This window comes from Chiloscyllium plagiosum, chromosome 34, assembly GCF_004010195.1.
Source record: "Chiloscyllium plagiosum isolate BGI_BamShark_2017 chromosome 34, ASM401019v2, whole genome shotgun sequence".
Lineage (NCBI taxonomy): Eukaryota > Metazoa > Chordata > Chondrichthyes > Orectolobiformes > Hemiscylliidae > Chiloscyllium > Chiloscyllium plagiosum.
The window spans coordinates 21538268-21554443 of record NC_057743.1 but is presented as its reverse complement, the minus strand read 5'-3'; the positions used below and the strand labels follow the sequence as shown (position 1 = coordinate 21554443).

General features: G+C 43.1%; 1 protein-coding gene across 2 annotated transcripts in view; it reads right to left on the bottom strand.

Moving 5' to 3' along the window:
- ube2j2 (ubiquitin-conjugating enzyme E2, J2 (UBC6 homolog, yeast)) overlaps positions 1 to 10646 on the bottom strand; it is a 32190-nt gene extending 21544 nt beyond the window's left edge. Inside the window, exons 1-2 of one of the 2 annotated variants that reach the window (XM_043675810.1) lie at positions 10414 to 10646; positions 2386 to 2462 (exon numbers count right to left, since the gene is read on the bottom strand). The gene's annotated coding sequence lies outside the window, so the exon portion shown is untranslated. The remainder of the gene's footprint in view (positions 1 to 2385; positions 2463 to 10413) is intronic. The other variant, XM_043675809.1, reaches the window with a different exon arrangement.
- Positions 10647 to 16176: the final 5530 nt, after the last annotated feature.

Sequence of the window (16176 nt, the reverse complement as noted above, 5' to 3'; positions counted from 1 at the left end):
TAAATCATGAGGAGGATAGTAACAAAGTTAAGGATAAGGATTCATGAAATAGGCCACGTCACCAATTAAATTTCTCATGACAAGGAAGAAATGATACATTTTGGTGGAAGAACAGGGGAAGGAAACATAAATGGACGTACATGTCAAATAGGGTTCAATAACAGAGAGCAGGTAGGTGGTAGTGGTGCTGGGTGTGTGTACATAAGCAATCGGTGAAGGCACCAGAGCACTGTTGAGAACAGTCTTTGAAGAGCACATGGCTTTATTATTAACAGAGGCTAAGATTACAAAAGCAAGGATGCTATTCTAAAATTTTATTAAACACTAGTTATCCTCAGATGGAGTTGTGTGTTCAACTCTGGGAAGAACAACAGAGGCTAGCAGAGGATACAGTAGAGATTTAGTAGGAATGGGGAAACTTCATTTACACTGACAGCCAGGGAATCTAGGATTGTTTGCCACTAAGAAGGCTAAGAGCAGATTTCATCAGTTTTCAAAGTCACAAATATGCTTGAATTTGATAAAGCAGAATAAACTGTTGGAGCAATTGAAAGGTCGATTACCAGAGGAAATGGTTTAAGATAGTTAACAAAACAGCCAGAGGAAAGATCATGAAACGTAAAAACAAAAATTCAGTGAGTTGTTGCGATCTGGAATGCATTGCCTGAAAAGGGAGTTAGAAATGGATTAATTAATAACTTTCAAAAGGGAATTGAATTAATATTTGAAAGTATTGTTTTAAAACAGGGCTAGAGGAAAAATGTTGGGACGTGGTTTAAAAAGACAGATCCACCAAAGAGCCAACACATTCACAAAGGATCATATGGCCTCCTGCTGTGGTGCATCATTCTTTGAAACTGCCACTCTAATGCAAATGGTCCCAATATCTGATACCTTCCAAAAAAGCTACTTAGCAAGTTTTGAGAAGATTTGTAGCTCAGGTTAAGGTTCTGGATGTAGGTTTGCCCTCTGATCTGGAAGGCTCATTTCCAGATGTTTTGTCACCATACTAGGTAACATCTTCAGTGGGCATCCGGGCAAAGCACTGCTGCTGATTCCTGCTTTCTATTTATATGTTTGGGTATCTTTGGGTTGGTGATGCTATTTCCTGTTCTTTTTCTCAGGGGGTGGTAGATGGGGGTCTAACTCAATGTGTTTGTTGATAGAGTTCCGGTTGGAATGCCATGCTTCTAGGAATTCTTGTGCGTGTCTCTGTTTGGCTTGTCCTAGGACGGATGTGTTGTCCTTCCTTATCTGTATGTAAGGATACTAGTGAGAAAGGGTCATGTCGTTTTGTGGCTAGTTGATGTTCATGTATCCTGGTGGCTAGTTTTCTGCCTCTTTGTCCAATGTAGTATGTACAGATAAGGAAGGACACCGCTTTGACTGGGACAACACATCCATCCTAGGACAAGCCAAACAGAGACACCCACGAGAATTCCTAGAAGCATGGCATTCCAACCGGAACTCTATCAACAACACATCAAGTTAGACCCCCATCTACCACCCCCTGAGAAAAATAACAGGAAATGACATCACCACAGGAAATGACATCACCAACCCAAAGAAACCAATCATATAAATAGAAAGCAGGAAGTATCTGCAGTGCTTCGCCCGTTGGCCAGTGCTGAAGAGGTTACCTAGTAGGGTGACAAAACGTCTGGAAATGAACCTTCCAGCTCAGCAAGCAAATCTACACCCAAAAAAGCTACTGTTTTCACCTATTTATTAACCTGGTAAATCCACACTTTATACTCTCAATAGTTTTAATCTCCATCCTTTATTAGCAGGCCTAAGGGAGATCACAAAACTCTTAACTGTGGCCAAACCACTGGCTATATAACTTCATTATTGTCTCCCATTCACTGGCACTTAAATTATATCTGGCAAAATCTGTGCATTCTGCTCACCTATGTCTTCCTCAAATGTTACAATATTGCCCTCATTGATTGCAACCATTTTAATTTGGGTTATCACCAAATTCCGATGTTTCCTGTGCGCAAGTCTAAATCATCTAAATATTCAGGAAACAAAATGGTAGTGAATGCTGACCCCACAACACAACTTCCACCTAAGCTTCAATCTAAGTAATACCCATTAAAACTAATGCTTTGTTTAGGGTTTGTTATCTCTTGTACAATCCTCTGAAAATTCATTCAAATGGCTTCTGAAAAATCTATAATCAGCACAACAGCTACATTCACGTTACAAGTCGAATTGACCAGGTTGTCCAAAACATTTGTCAAATATAATTTGCTTTAATATACCCATGCTGGCAGTTCTTAGTTAATTAATACATTTGTAATGCCTAACTAATTTTATTTGCAAGAATGGATTCTAAGTGTGTACTCACACTTGATATTAGACTAGCTCATCAATAATTACCTGGTTTATCCTGCTCTCTTTTCCTGAGCAGAGGTGTTACATTGGTTACCCTTCAGGCCATGGCACAATTTGTACATCTAAGGAAAATTGAAAAATTGCAATCAGAACCTCTGCTATTGCCTCTCTGATTTCCATCAACAGCAGTGGGTCTGCGCCAGAGCCCAGGAACACGCCCAACATGTGGTGGGCTAACTTCGGCAGAATATGATTCTCTCTTCAGTTTGGTTCCCCTGACATTATTGTTACCATTTAATAAAAACCTGTCACCAAATATTTAGGAGCTCTCTCATCTTCCCATAACTTTCAAAACTGGATTTCACCATTCCTCCTCTCTAATTATTCTCTCACTTTTTAAAATGTCTATAGATGGTCTTCATTAATTTCCTGTTACTGGCTAATCTGGTTCATGTTTTCTCTTAGTCTTCTTAATCTCCTCCCTTTGATGCATTCCCTCATGATTTTTTAATAGTCAGCCCTACCTTTTAGGTTTATTTTTAATTTATCCTTTCCACTGAACTCCATTGTGGGGGAGTTTGCCTTAAATTTGTTCCATAGTTGAAAATTGCCCATGTCTGATCAGACATCTTGTTTACTAACTATTCCATCTAATTAAATTGAACCAGATCAAATTTAACCTCACTGAGTTTTCCTTATCTTTGGATTCATTGCACATTTATGTTTTTATTCTGAACCTAGCAGTGCCATGGTTTAATTGCTCTCCTACTCTCCAAAAAGTGTGATCTACCCAAATTCAGTTTCTTAAATCAGCAATGTTTCACTCTTTATTGGTCTTGAAACATACTGATTTAGAAAGTGTATTTGGATGCTGTTTATAGAATACTCTGCACTTTGAACGGCCTACTGGGAACATTAAACAGCATCAACAGAAATGCAGCTTAAGCAAAGGCAGGACTAGGAACTAAACACTCCTGGTTCGATAATATTCAAGAGGGAACTATTTCAGTAGGAAGAGAAGGGCCAACTACAGATAATGCAAAACCTGAACCTTCGTAGTTAGTTAAGGGAGCTTCTATTCTCTTGCATACTTATTGTATACACGACCAAAGACTACTGCACAAGTTATTTAGACAAATCAGAGAAAACAGAAACAAAACAACTATAATAAATGGCTGTAATTTTTGAAAAATAAAATGAAGTAAGAGCAGTGAAAGAGGCATCAAAGGAGAGGGGTTTCTACGACGTGTCTTGGACTACTTTCAAGATCAGTTGAGTTTTACAGCGCCGGGTAAGTTAAGGAAATAATTTGGAGTCGGTCATGAACACAGGGGTCAACATCATCTGGAAACAGCTAAAATATTACAAAATGAGGAAAATTTTTACAGCGAGGTATGATCCCCAGATAAATTGGAAAATGAACTAAAACACTGCACAAAGAGTGGGAATTTTCACATTGGGGTCAATTCCCAGAGATAAAGTTGCTGCATTAGAAGCTGGAGCTCCTTCAATGAAGAAATTCAAATTGAATTAAAAAACATGTACATTGTCAAACCTGAAACTAGCAAAATCTAGAATTCTGAAAACACAAAAGGAATGCAAACAATAGATTAGAAAAATGAAAAAATATGAAAATAGGTGGAACAGAGAAAGAAAATGCCAATTTTGGGAAAGGGCAAGTAAAACATTTTAGTAAGCACAAAGAATTGACTGGCAATACTAAATGAACACCTTAGCTTCCCAATGTAAAAATGAGAATAAAGGATCCTAGATGAAGATTACTATAGATGAAGTATTACTGGAAAGAATTTAAACAAAGAGGAAGCAACTTTAACCCTGATTGCTTGGATGCTGAGATCAGTCAGAAACAGATCACAAGCTCAAACATTACTCAATATGGAAGTGCTGCCACAGTTCTGGACAGATTGACCTTTGCCAAAAGGAGATAAACAGTATAAATGCAGGGATACTGTGGTAATGTCACTCGACTGGTAATCCTGTTGCCCAAGCTAATGTTCAGAGGACAAATTCCAGCATGGCAGCTGGTGGAAATTAAATTCAATAAAAATAACGTCAAGCTGGTCACCAGTAATTGTGACCATGAAACCATGGATTGTCATAAAACCATGGTTTCTGGCCTGTTTGTAAATTCAGCAGTACCATCTATGATTACAATAGTGTCCTGCCAGTCACTTAACAGAAGTCATGTGCCTTCTTGATAGATATACTTCTTAGGGCTAAGAGGATCAAAAACTGTGGAGAAAACAGGAACAGGTTACTGAATTGGATGATCGGACATGATCGTTTTGATTGGTAGTGCAGGCTAAAAGGTCTGAATAGTCTACTCCTGTTCATATTTTCTATGTAGACTATATGGCTCCCTAATGTCCTTTAGGGAAGGAAATCTGCCGTCCTTACCTGGCCTGGCCAATGTGTGACTCTGGATTTACAGCAACGTGGCTGACTCTTAACTACCCCCTAAATCAAAGCAAGACACTCAGGGCAGTTAGGGATGGACAACACCTACATTCCACAAAAGAATAAAGAAAATAAAAATAAATGGGTAAGTTTCTAGGTGTCAAAATACAAATAATTAAATCATGTCTCTGTTGATAAATGTTAAAGACAGCAGTACATATTTGAAAATAGAGAGCTGTGTTTGGCAGATCTGTTATTTTTAAAAATGTTTACATAAAGAAAATTCACAATATGGTTAATATGGTTAATTTCGCAGACAGGCAATGGAACAGTGGTGTTCACGGAGGTTCATTAGGAATACTGCTCTTCTTTCAAGAATTCTCTGATCTGTGTCAGAATTCCAATATTTGCAAATGATACAAAAATGGGCAGCATGATTAACTGCTGAGATGACTGAGCAATTAATAGTTGATTAATAAACTGAACACATTTTAAAAATTTCGTTCAGGGGATATTGGCATCGGTGCTAGGCCTGCATTTATTGCCCAACTCTAATTGCCCAGAGTAGTTAAGAGTCAACCACATCGCTGTGGGTCTGGAGTCATATGTAGGCCAGACCGGGCAACAACAGCAGACTCCTTTCCCTGAAGGACAATAGTGAACCAGATGGCTTTCCTTCCCAGACACTAGACCTTTATTCCCAGATTTTTATTGAATTTATATTCCACATCTGTCATGGTAATATTTAAATTCTGGTCGCCAGGACATTACCTGGTCTCTGGATTAACAGTCTGGTGATAATACTGCTAGGCCAACACTTCACCTTATGGATGAAATTTAATGCAGAGAGCGAGAGATACTGCAATTTGGTAGGTTTATAATACGCACAACATGACTAAAAAACCAAGAGATTCAGATACACAAACCTTTAAAAGTATAACAATTAGATCAGGGTGGAAGAGAATATAAGTAACAGCAATTGACAATGACTGACCTGCTGCCTCAACTCCACTTTGCTGCCCCTATTGCACGATTTCAAAAAGCTATCGCAGCCCTCAATCTTTTGATAAACACGATCAACGACAATACTTAAATGTTTTATTTCATCTCTCCATCTGCTCTAAGATTACATCAGATTCTCTACAGTGTGGAAACAGGCCCTTCGGCCCAACAAATCCACACCGACCCTCCGAAGATTAACCCAACCAGACCCATTTCCCTCTGACTAATGCACCCAACACTATGGGCAATTTAGCATGGCCAATTCACTCGACCTGTTTGGACTGTGGGAGGAAACCCACGCAGACATGGGGAGAATGTGTAAACTCCACACAGTCGCCCGAGGCTGGAATCGAACCTGGGACCCTGATGCTATGAGGCAGCAGTGCTAACCACTGAGCCACTGTGTCGCCCATCTCTAAATGCAAGAGAAATCCAGACAATCTGGATCTGTGGAGAAAGAAACAGAGCTAACATTGTGAATCCAATATGATTCTTCTTCTATCCTTCAGAACTTCAGAGTGCCAAAGAAGAGTGATTAGACTTAAAACATTAACCTGGTTTCTCTTGCCGCAGATATTGCTGGATCTATTGAGCTTCTCCAGCACTTTTGGTTTTTATTTCAGAGTACCCACAATTATTTGGGGTTGAAGATTCACAACGTTTTGAATGAAGAAATTTCTCCTTACATTGACTCAGTTTACTCAGCCTCTCGGTAGTCAGTACAATCCTCTCAGGCCTGAGATGAATCTCGTGAACCTCAACTGTACGGTCTGCAGTGCATGTATATCCTTCCTTACAAGTAAACACCAAAACTGCACACAATACTCCAGGTATGATCTCGCCAAAGCCCTGTACAATTGTAGCAAGACTTCCTTATTCTCATGCTGTAATCCCCTTGCAATAAATTGCTTGCTGCAACTGTTGCTAATTTTATATCTTTGCAGGAGTACATCCAAACTCCCCCTGAACATCAACATTTACAGTTTCACTGCATGAAAGAAATTCTGCTTTTCTAGTCTATGACCAATGTAAACACCTCACATTTCCTAACATTGATACACCATCTGCCCACCCAGAACACACAGTGGACATACATTCGCAGCCTCTTTTGTGTTCTCCTTGAGCGGCAGGGATATTAGCTCTGTAAAGAAGCAGAATACAGATATTTTCAGCCAGTGAGATGACTAAAGGCCGAACACAAGCTACACAACGCCTGCCAAAACATCATGGTGACACTTCCCTTATCGTGTGCAGGACTATGACAAGCAAGAGGTGGTGCTGGGTACGAGAAAAGTATGTTTTCCCAAGAATTTTACACATTTCAGTGCATTACGTCTTACCAGCGATTCGGAGCAGCCTAGCTGTACAGGCCAGTAGCAAAGAATCTCAACACTTCAATTGGTACTGAATCTGTCCAGACCTAATCATAAAATGTGAACCATGTGTTGACATAAAATTTTAGTCAGGTCTAAGTTGACAAATTTGAAGAGTATTGGCAAAATTGTTTATTTGAGGGAAATCATTTTCCTTTTAAATCACTGTAACACAATTGTCTTGTGAGAGTTGAATGAACACCTAAACATGAGATAAATACACAAATGAAGACTAGCAACACTGACTGGAAGTATTTCGCTTGACTATTTTCAACAATAATGGTGAAGACAGTGCTGCCTAGGCAAACAAGCCTGGTTGTTTACTCTGATAACCAGAGGCAGCAGGTATGTCTGAACTGCAATAGGCAAGTTCAAACGAGCTATGGTCTGCAAAATACCGAAAGTTATCTTGAGCAATGTTTATGGATTTGTTTATTTCCTTTAACATCCGAAATTTCTTGAGATCAACCCCAAGCCATTTTTCTTCAATAAATAAAGTGCATCTCTCTTCTTATATATTGGCCAATACATTAATGAACTTAGTTGCCCTTCCTTCAAATCTGTTTCATGATGTCTAGAAGCATCCAATACCCAAAATGGAATCGAACCAGTGATGTGCACATCTCCAGCTCCTGGGCTTGTGCTTGCTCCTTTTTATACAGCCCAAGATGGCACATGCCCCTCACCACCACCACTAACATTGCACTGATGTTCAACAAGGTTTCCCTTCAGATCCTCAGCTCTTTCTCCTGCATCATTTTGTGCAGAATGCATCCAATTTTGTTGCTTACCCAGTCCTTCTCATCAACACCTAAGTTTGATAATTACAAATTGGTCCAAAATGCAAAATTTCCAAAACCACATTATACACCAGAAAGAACATAAGCCCCAGCAACAAATCCCAGGATCCAGCCTTCGAGTTCAGGATCATTCCCTTAACCAGTACTTGTCACTTCACATCTTAGCGAAAACCTTACGAACATCCAGGATAACCTATTCTCTAGTGCCTTAATTTTATGCAACAATCTTGGTTATGGGTCTTTGTGAAAACTCCGGGGTGTTTATCAGCAATGATTTAGTCAGCAGTGCAACGGCCATTGAGTTAGAAGGTTGTGGATTCAAGTCTCATTCATGAGATTCAAGCGCAAAGTTCCAGGCTGACATACAGTCCAGTACTTAGAAAATGCTGCACTGTAGGAGGTGCTGCCTTTTTGCTGAGCTGTTAAAATGCTGAGACATGGTTTTCTCCCCATGACGGACGTTAACAATCCCACAGCATTGTTTCAAAGAGCAGGAGAAAAACCTCCAGCATCCTGGCCAATATTTATCACAGCCAATATCACAAAACACAAATGACCTTACTGTGCAGAAATTGGCTGCTTCATGCCCTACATTAGAGACATAGAGTCATACACCACCAAGAACCCCTTTGACCTACTATATCACACCAGCTATTGAGTACCTGTTTACTCTCATCCATTTTCCAGTGCTTGGCCCAAAGCCTTGTACATATGACATTTCAAGTGATCATCTAAATACTGTACTTGAATATGCAGTGATTCTGTCTCTTTCAGGCAGTGAGCTCCAGATACCTAACATCTGTTGGGTGAAATAAATTCTTCCTTAAATCCCCTCTAAACCTCCTGGCCCTTACCTTAAATCTATGCCCATGGGTTATGGATCCTTCTAAGGGGAAATGTTTCTTACTATTTATGACCCCCATTGTAGTATACCCCAATTAGGTCACTCCTCAGATTTCTCTGATCAAAGGAAAACAACGCCAAGCCTATCTAGTCTTAAAAGCTTAAACTCACCAGCTCAGGCAAAATCCTGTACGTTTCCTCTGTGCCCTCTCTAGTGCAATGACATACTTCATATAGTGTGATGACAAGAACTGCACACAGCACTCTAATTATGGCCTAACTATATCTTATCCAGCTCCATCATAAACCCCGCTCTTGTCTTTTATTAGTTAAGGCATTGAATACAAGTACTGCTTATGTGTTCATAATCACATTATCCACCTATCATATTGTCTTCAAGAAACTGTGGTCTTGCACGCAAGATCCCTCTGATCCTCTGTATTTCTTAGCATCCTGCATTCATCATGTATTCCCTTGTTGCTCGTCCTACAAAAATGCATCACCTCACATTTTCAGGATGAAATTCCATTTGCTGTTGTTCTGGCAATCTGATGAGACCATCTATATTATACTGTAGTCTAAGGCTTTCCTTGTCAACATTTATCACACCTCCAAATTTTGTATCATCTGTGAACTTACTGATCAAAACTCATACATTCATGTCTAGAACATTAACGTACACTACAAACAGCAAGGGACCCAGAGCCAAACCCTGTCGTATATCATTAGACACAAGCTTCGAATCACAAAACCAACCTTCAACAATCACCTGCTTTTAAGCCAAATTTAGATTCAATTTGCCCTGGATTCCATGGGCTTTTACCTTCTTGACTAGTCTCCCATATGAAAAAGCCTTACAATATCCATACCAACTACATCCACTGCACTACCTTCATCCACACATTTCGTTATCTCCCAAAGTCTGGATCAAACCTGTCAGACATGACGACTCCCTGACAAAGACCCTGGCTGGTCTTGATTAATCCTTGCTTCTCCAAATTAAGATTATGTCCATGAGAAATTTCGATAGACTCACTGGCCTTTAGTTTTCCAGTTTATACCTGTTATCCTTCAACAATAAAGGTGCCACACTAGCTATTCTCCAGTCAAACACAGAAAATGCTGGAGAAACTCAGCAGGTCCGGCGGCATCTGTGGGGGGGGGGGGGGGGAGGAGGAGAATCAACGTTTCGATTCTTCAGAAGTGAACGGTTTTCTCTCCACAGAAGCTGCAGGACCTGCTGAGTATCTCCAGCAACCTCTGAGCGTGTTTCCTCCTCGGGATCTCAAAGACTCAACACGGTGAAGGGAGCTGGCAGCTCAAATTTCCGAAAGCCGCTTTGTTGACGGGGTGGTAATGGTGGGAGCTGGCTCTCAGGGATCAGAGACAGGGAGCAGCATCATGAGGCTGAGATTTAATTTGTATTTTTATCCCACTGGGAGTTCCGGGTGTCACAGAGACTCATTCAGAGACCACACTCCCCTGCTCTCAGCGACACCCGGAGGGGATGGAGCCGGTGGGGAGAGGGGTGGGGAGGTCGGGTTAGGCCCGGCACCGAGCCGCCTCTGTCCCCCAGGCCCGAGCCGGACACCTCGGGCCTCCCGTCCGTCCTCCGCCCGCAGGCCCTCGGTATTTACCTCGACATGAAATCCAGTTCCAGCGCCTTCTGAACGGGATCCTGGCCGAGCAGCCGCACCGCGGATCGCCACCCCGGCGGGATTTCGCCGCCTGTCCTTCCCCGAGAAAATGAACCGAATCCCGGCACCACGGAAAAGCGGCGGTGGCGGCGGCGCTAATATGGCGGCCACGGGCCCGGCCTGGTGCAGCAGCAAAACCCATCCGGGCGCCCGGCTCGGGCCGCTCACACACTCCCCCTAGTGGCTCCTCCCGGCTATCCACCATGTGCTCACACACTCCCCCTAGTGGCTCCTCCCGGATATCCACCATGTGCTCACACACTCCCCCTAGTGGCTCCTCCCGGCTATCCACCATGTGCTCACACACTCCCCCTAGTGGCTCCTCCCGGATATCCACCATGTGCTCACACCCTCCCCCTAGTGGCTCCTCTCGGATATCCACCATGTGCTCACACACTCCTCCTAGTGGGTCCTCTCGGATATCCACCATGTGCTCACACCCTCCCCCTAGTGGCTCCTCTCGGATATCCACCATGTGCTCACACCCTCCCCCTAGTGGCTCCTCTCGGATATCCACCATGTGCTCACACCCTCCCCCTAGTGGCTCCTCTCGGATATCCACCATGTGCTCACACCCTCCCCCTAGTGGCTCCTCCCGGATATCCACCATGTGCTCACACACTCCCCCTAGTGGCTCCTCCCGGCTATCCACCATGTGCTCACACACTCCCCCTAGTGGCTCCTCCCGGATATCCACCATGTGCTCACACCCTCCCCCTAGTGGCTCCTCCCGGATATCCACCATGTGCTCACACACTCCCCCTAGTGGCTCCTCTCGGATATCCACCATGTGCTCACACCCTCCCCCTAGTGGCTCCTCTCGGATATCCACCATGTGCTCACACACTCCTCCTAGTGGGCTCCTCTCGGATATCCACCATGTGCTCACACCCTCCCCCTAGTGGCTCCTCTCGGATATCCAACATGTGCTCACACACTCCCCCTAGTGGCTCCTCTCGGATATCCACCATGTGCTCACACACTCCCCCTAGTGGCTCTTCCCGGATATCCACCGTGTGCTCACACACTCCCCCTTGTGGCTCTTCCCGGATATCCACCATGTGCTCACACACACTCCCTCTAGTGGCTCCTCTCGGATATCCACCATGTGCTCACACACTCCTCCTAGTGGCCCTTCCCGGAGCTACACCATGTGCTCACACTCCCGCTGGCAGCACCCCTCACGCAGCTCCACCAGTTCATTAAGTCCTCGCGTGGCCTCCAGTTTAACATGAGCTGTTCACTCATTCACTCTCGCTTCAGTTCCTACACAGCAGATCTGGATGGAAAATTCTTAACCCCAGTCACCTCCAAACGAAGCAGACCCTAACAGATGTAAAATTTGGAGGTGCTGTTGTTGGACTGGGGTGTACAAAGTTAAAAATCACACATCAGGTTATAGTCAAACAGGTTTAATTGGAAGCACTAGCTTTTGGAGCGCCGCTCCTTCATTACAACCGTTTGATGAAGGTGCGGCGCTCCGAAAGCTAGTGCTTCCAATTAAACCTGTTTTTGTGTGATTTTTAACTTCTAACAGATGTATGTTAGTTTACAATGATTGTCAGTGTCAATGCCCACTTGCTCTCAGGCCACTTTTGATCTCTTCAGTCTCACTTGACAAGAAACCCAATCTGTCTCTAAACTTTGCCAAAATATTTCCTGAAGAAGGGCTTATGTCCGAAACGTCGATTCTCCTGTTCCTTGGATGCTACCTGACCTGCTGCGCTTTTCCAGCAACACATTTTCAGCTCTGATCTTCAGCATCTGCAGTCCTCACTTTCTCCTCCAAAATATTTCCCCATCAACCCATTAGGTAGTCCTGATGAAGAGTCACCTGACTCAAAATACTGACTCTGATTTCTCTGCAGATGCAGCCACACCTGAGTTTCTCCAGCAACTTGTTTTTATTTGCAATCTCCAGCATCCACAGTTCTTTGTTTTATTTTAACCCAATAAAGAGGCGGAGATGTTTTCAGGAGAACGAGGAGGTTTTGGGATGTCTGAGGTGTACAAAGTTTTGAGGGGCACAGGCAGGATAGTTGGGGGAGGAAACTTCTCCCCTTAAAAGGAGTCTATAACAAAGGAGTATTGTTTTAAGGTAAGGAGCAGGGGGTTTGAGGAAAGTATTTTTCACCTATGGGGCTCCGGATGCGTGGAGTTCACTGCCTGAGAGACAGAAACCCTCAAGGCACTTCACTATTTAGATGAGAAGTTGAAACACCATAGCATACAAGGGTTTTGGGCCAAATGTTGGAAAAAGCGTTTCGAATAGATGGATGTTTGATAACCAGTGCGGATATGATAAACCAAAGGGCCTGTTTTTGTATTGTAAACAATATCACCTGTCAGCCAAATACTCCTCTCATGCATGCTGAAGGTGAGACTCTGAAATATATTTGGCACTTTGCATAGCATGGCAGTCATTATTTACAGGATATCCAGCACTGGATTAGCCATGTCACTTCCTGAGGAAATGGTGTCGTGGTAATAATCCTGTGTCCTAGACTAGACTTCGACAGACAATGGGTTCAAATTCTGTGACAGAGTGAAATATAAAACAAAGCTAAACAATAATGACCTGATTAGCATTAAAAGAACATTTGATTCCATAATACGCCTTAGGGAAAGAAATCTGATGTTGTCTGGCCTACTTATGACTCCAAATCCACGCTCATGTTGTTGACTCCTGGGTGTCATAAGAAATGGCCTGGCAGGCCAATCAGTTCAGGTGCCCAGCCAGTGATCCCTTCATCTGATGAACAAATAAAAGAAAAACTCCGCCATCCACAAACTATAGCAGCAAGTGTTTGCCAACACACTGTCCATAAATCAACATCAGCTCCCAATTCCCCTCACATTCAAGGTAAGGTATTTTAGAGTTGCTTATCCCACCTACAGGTGCATTCATGGCCCTGAAATTTGCAGCCCAGCTCAATGGAGCTCCAGCCCTCAAACACAAATCACCAAGCTGCATATGATTTTTTTACCTCAGCGTTAAGCTTCAAATATCCCTGCCTCATGTTGGGGAGCTTTGGTGGATGAATAAGGGTCAAACATAAATAAACTGAAAGCAAACCCTGATTGTCCCAAGCATCGGTTTCTATCAAATGAATATCACCCTCTCCCTTTCCCTGGGCAGCTCCACAAAGACCTTTTTACACTGGGACAGAGCATGGGAAGTGGGACCAACCAAGTTACTCTTGGTGGGAGTCAGCACAGAAACAATTACTACAAGATCTGCTGTGCTCTAATTGATCTGACTCTTATGATTCTATCATTGCGCTGTTCAGCAGGCAGCAACCAAAGTAACAGCCAACTATCATGTTTTCAGGAAACATTACATTTGTTTTCTGTATTTTAGACCTGGATTTCTGATTGGAATTGGCCATACTCCACCATTTGTTATTATGGCCAATCATCTAACTCAATGGCCTGTTCCTGCTTTCTCCCACCCCCTTATCCTTTGATCCCATTAGCCCCAAATGCTATATCCAATTCCTTCTTGAAATCATACAATGTCTTGGCCTCAATTGGAATTCACTATCACAGAAAACACAGGCTCACTGGGTGAATAAATTTCTCATCTCAAGCTGAAATGGTTCACTCACTATCCTTTGACTGTGACCCCGGACTCCCTCACCATTAAGAATGTCCTTCCTGCATCTATCTTATCTAACCCTATTACAATTTTACAGGTTTCTATGAGATCGCCCTCTTCCTGAATTCCAGACAACATAATAGTGATTCAACCTCTGATACGTCAGTCTGTGTTTTCTCTTTAGCAAAGACATCCTTCCTCAGATAAATGATCAAAACTGTAGAGTACTCTGGGTGTGGTCTCACTGAGGCCCTGTTTAATTGTAGCAAGACATCCTTGCTCTCCAACTCCTTCAACAGGTAACACAGAAATTCCACTCCACCACAACTTTTCCCAAACACATTTCAAGCCTCAATTGACCAGACTAGCTGTGATGTGGTCACTAATGGACATGAAGCACATATATCCCTGTCTGTGTGTGTGTGCACACGATCCTTCAGCTTCCAGACACAAACTGACTCAGCAGCTCAGATAATCAGATGCCACTTTCATCTAGGATTCCCATCCAGGACAGCAACTTTTCCCAATCCCATCCAAACAAACCTTGGGAACTGAAGTCAGGGTCTGTAGCTCAGTGTGTATCGAGCAATCACTGATCTTTGACACTTACCTCACACCCAGGCAAATCTTTCATGAGTGAATCCTATGAAATTCCAGATAGCTTTCTCTCTTAGCAGGACAGAAAGGAACAAGAATAGAGGAGGTGTGGGATAGAGGCAGTGAGGGATACAGAAACTCGGAGAGCACAGGAGAAAGTGAGTGAAGAGGGGAATAAACGAAAGTAAATGTTGGAATAGGAAAGCTGAGGGAAAGACACAGAGGGAGAGAGTGGATAGATATCAGTGCAAGAGATGGGACAGAGCCATGGAGGGGTAGGAGAAAATGTACATCCATTAAAGTGAAGAGGGAGAGTCTCTGCGATTTGTTTTTGTTTAAAACATGCAACACTTCCAGCCACTTTGAAAACTTTTGCTGTCAATCTCTGCAAATTTCAGTAACGGAATTTGGACCAAATCAGGCTTGTGTGTCCAGGCTGGAGAGGTCCAATTTAATCGCATGCTCCAGTTCCTCTGTCCTCAGAACCCAAATCCTAACTCTTCAAGAACTTGTTACATGTTTGAAGCTTCCCAGGGAATTTGCTTCCAGGGGTTTGGTATCCCAACTGAACAACCTTCTCCATAACACAAAATCCCATTTTGCACTCTACTTCCTTCAATGGTTTCAAATTTGTGACCTCGGTCGAAGGCTGACTTACCAAATGGTTAGCAGTAGCAACTGTTGGAATCACTCGGAGTTAGCTCTACTTAAGAATGCCAGGTCATAGCTCCCTTACAGAAACAATGGCCCAGCTAACAGTAGTCATAGAGATGTACAGCCTGGAAACAGACCCTTCAGTCCAACCTGTCCATGCCGACCAGATATCCCAACCCAATCTATCCCAACCCAATCTAGTCCCACCTGCCAGTACCCGGCCCATATTCCTCCAAACCCTTCCTATTCGTATACCCATCCAAATGCCTCTTAAATGTTGCAACTGTACCAGCCTCCACCACATCCGCTGGCAGCTCATTCCATACACGTACCACCCTCTGCGTGAAAAAGTTGCCCCTTAGGTCTCTTTTATATCTTTCCTCTCTCACCCTAAACCTATGCCCTCTAGTTCTGGATTCCCCAACTATAATGTGTCTCATTTTCACAGACATTCCTGGACTAGTGAAGTGTTTTAACTCAATTACATTGATATTATAGGAGAGGCATTGTGTAAAAACTGCATTGTGTTTGATTGACCAGGTGTATGTCATGTCATAAAAAGGCAGCCAGTGACTAAATACAACATAACTTACAGTTTGGGTTAAGCTGTAAACAGTATTGGAAGGAAACAATGAGAAGGACATAGGCAAGGAAACCTGCACTCTGACAAATAGGGTTCTCACAAAACCCCCTGCTTGCCGACATATTCACTCATTCCACAGCACAACAACATCACCCCTTTCCACCTCATTTCCTGTGAATGAACCAAAGTCCTCAGGAGGATTTCAAATGCTTCTTTCTCCAGCCAGCATGCCCGCTCACCCCACCTCTCCCTCACCCAGCAAGTTACTGCA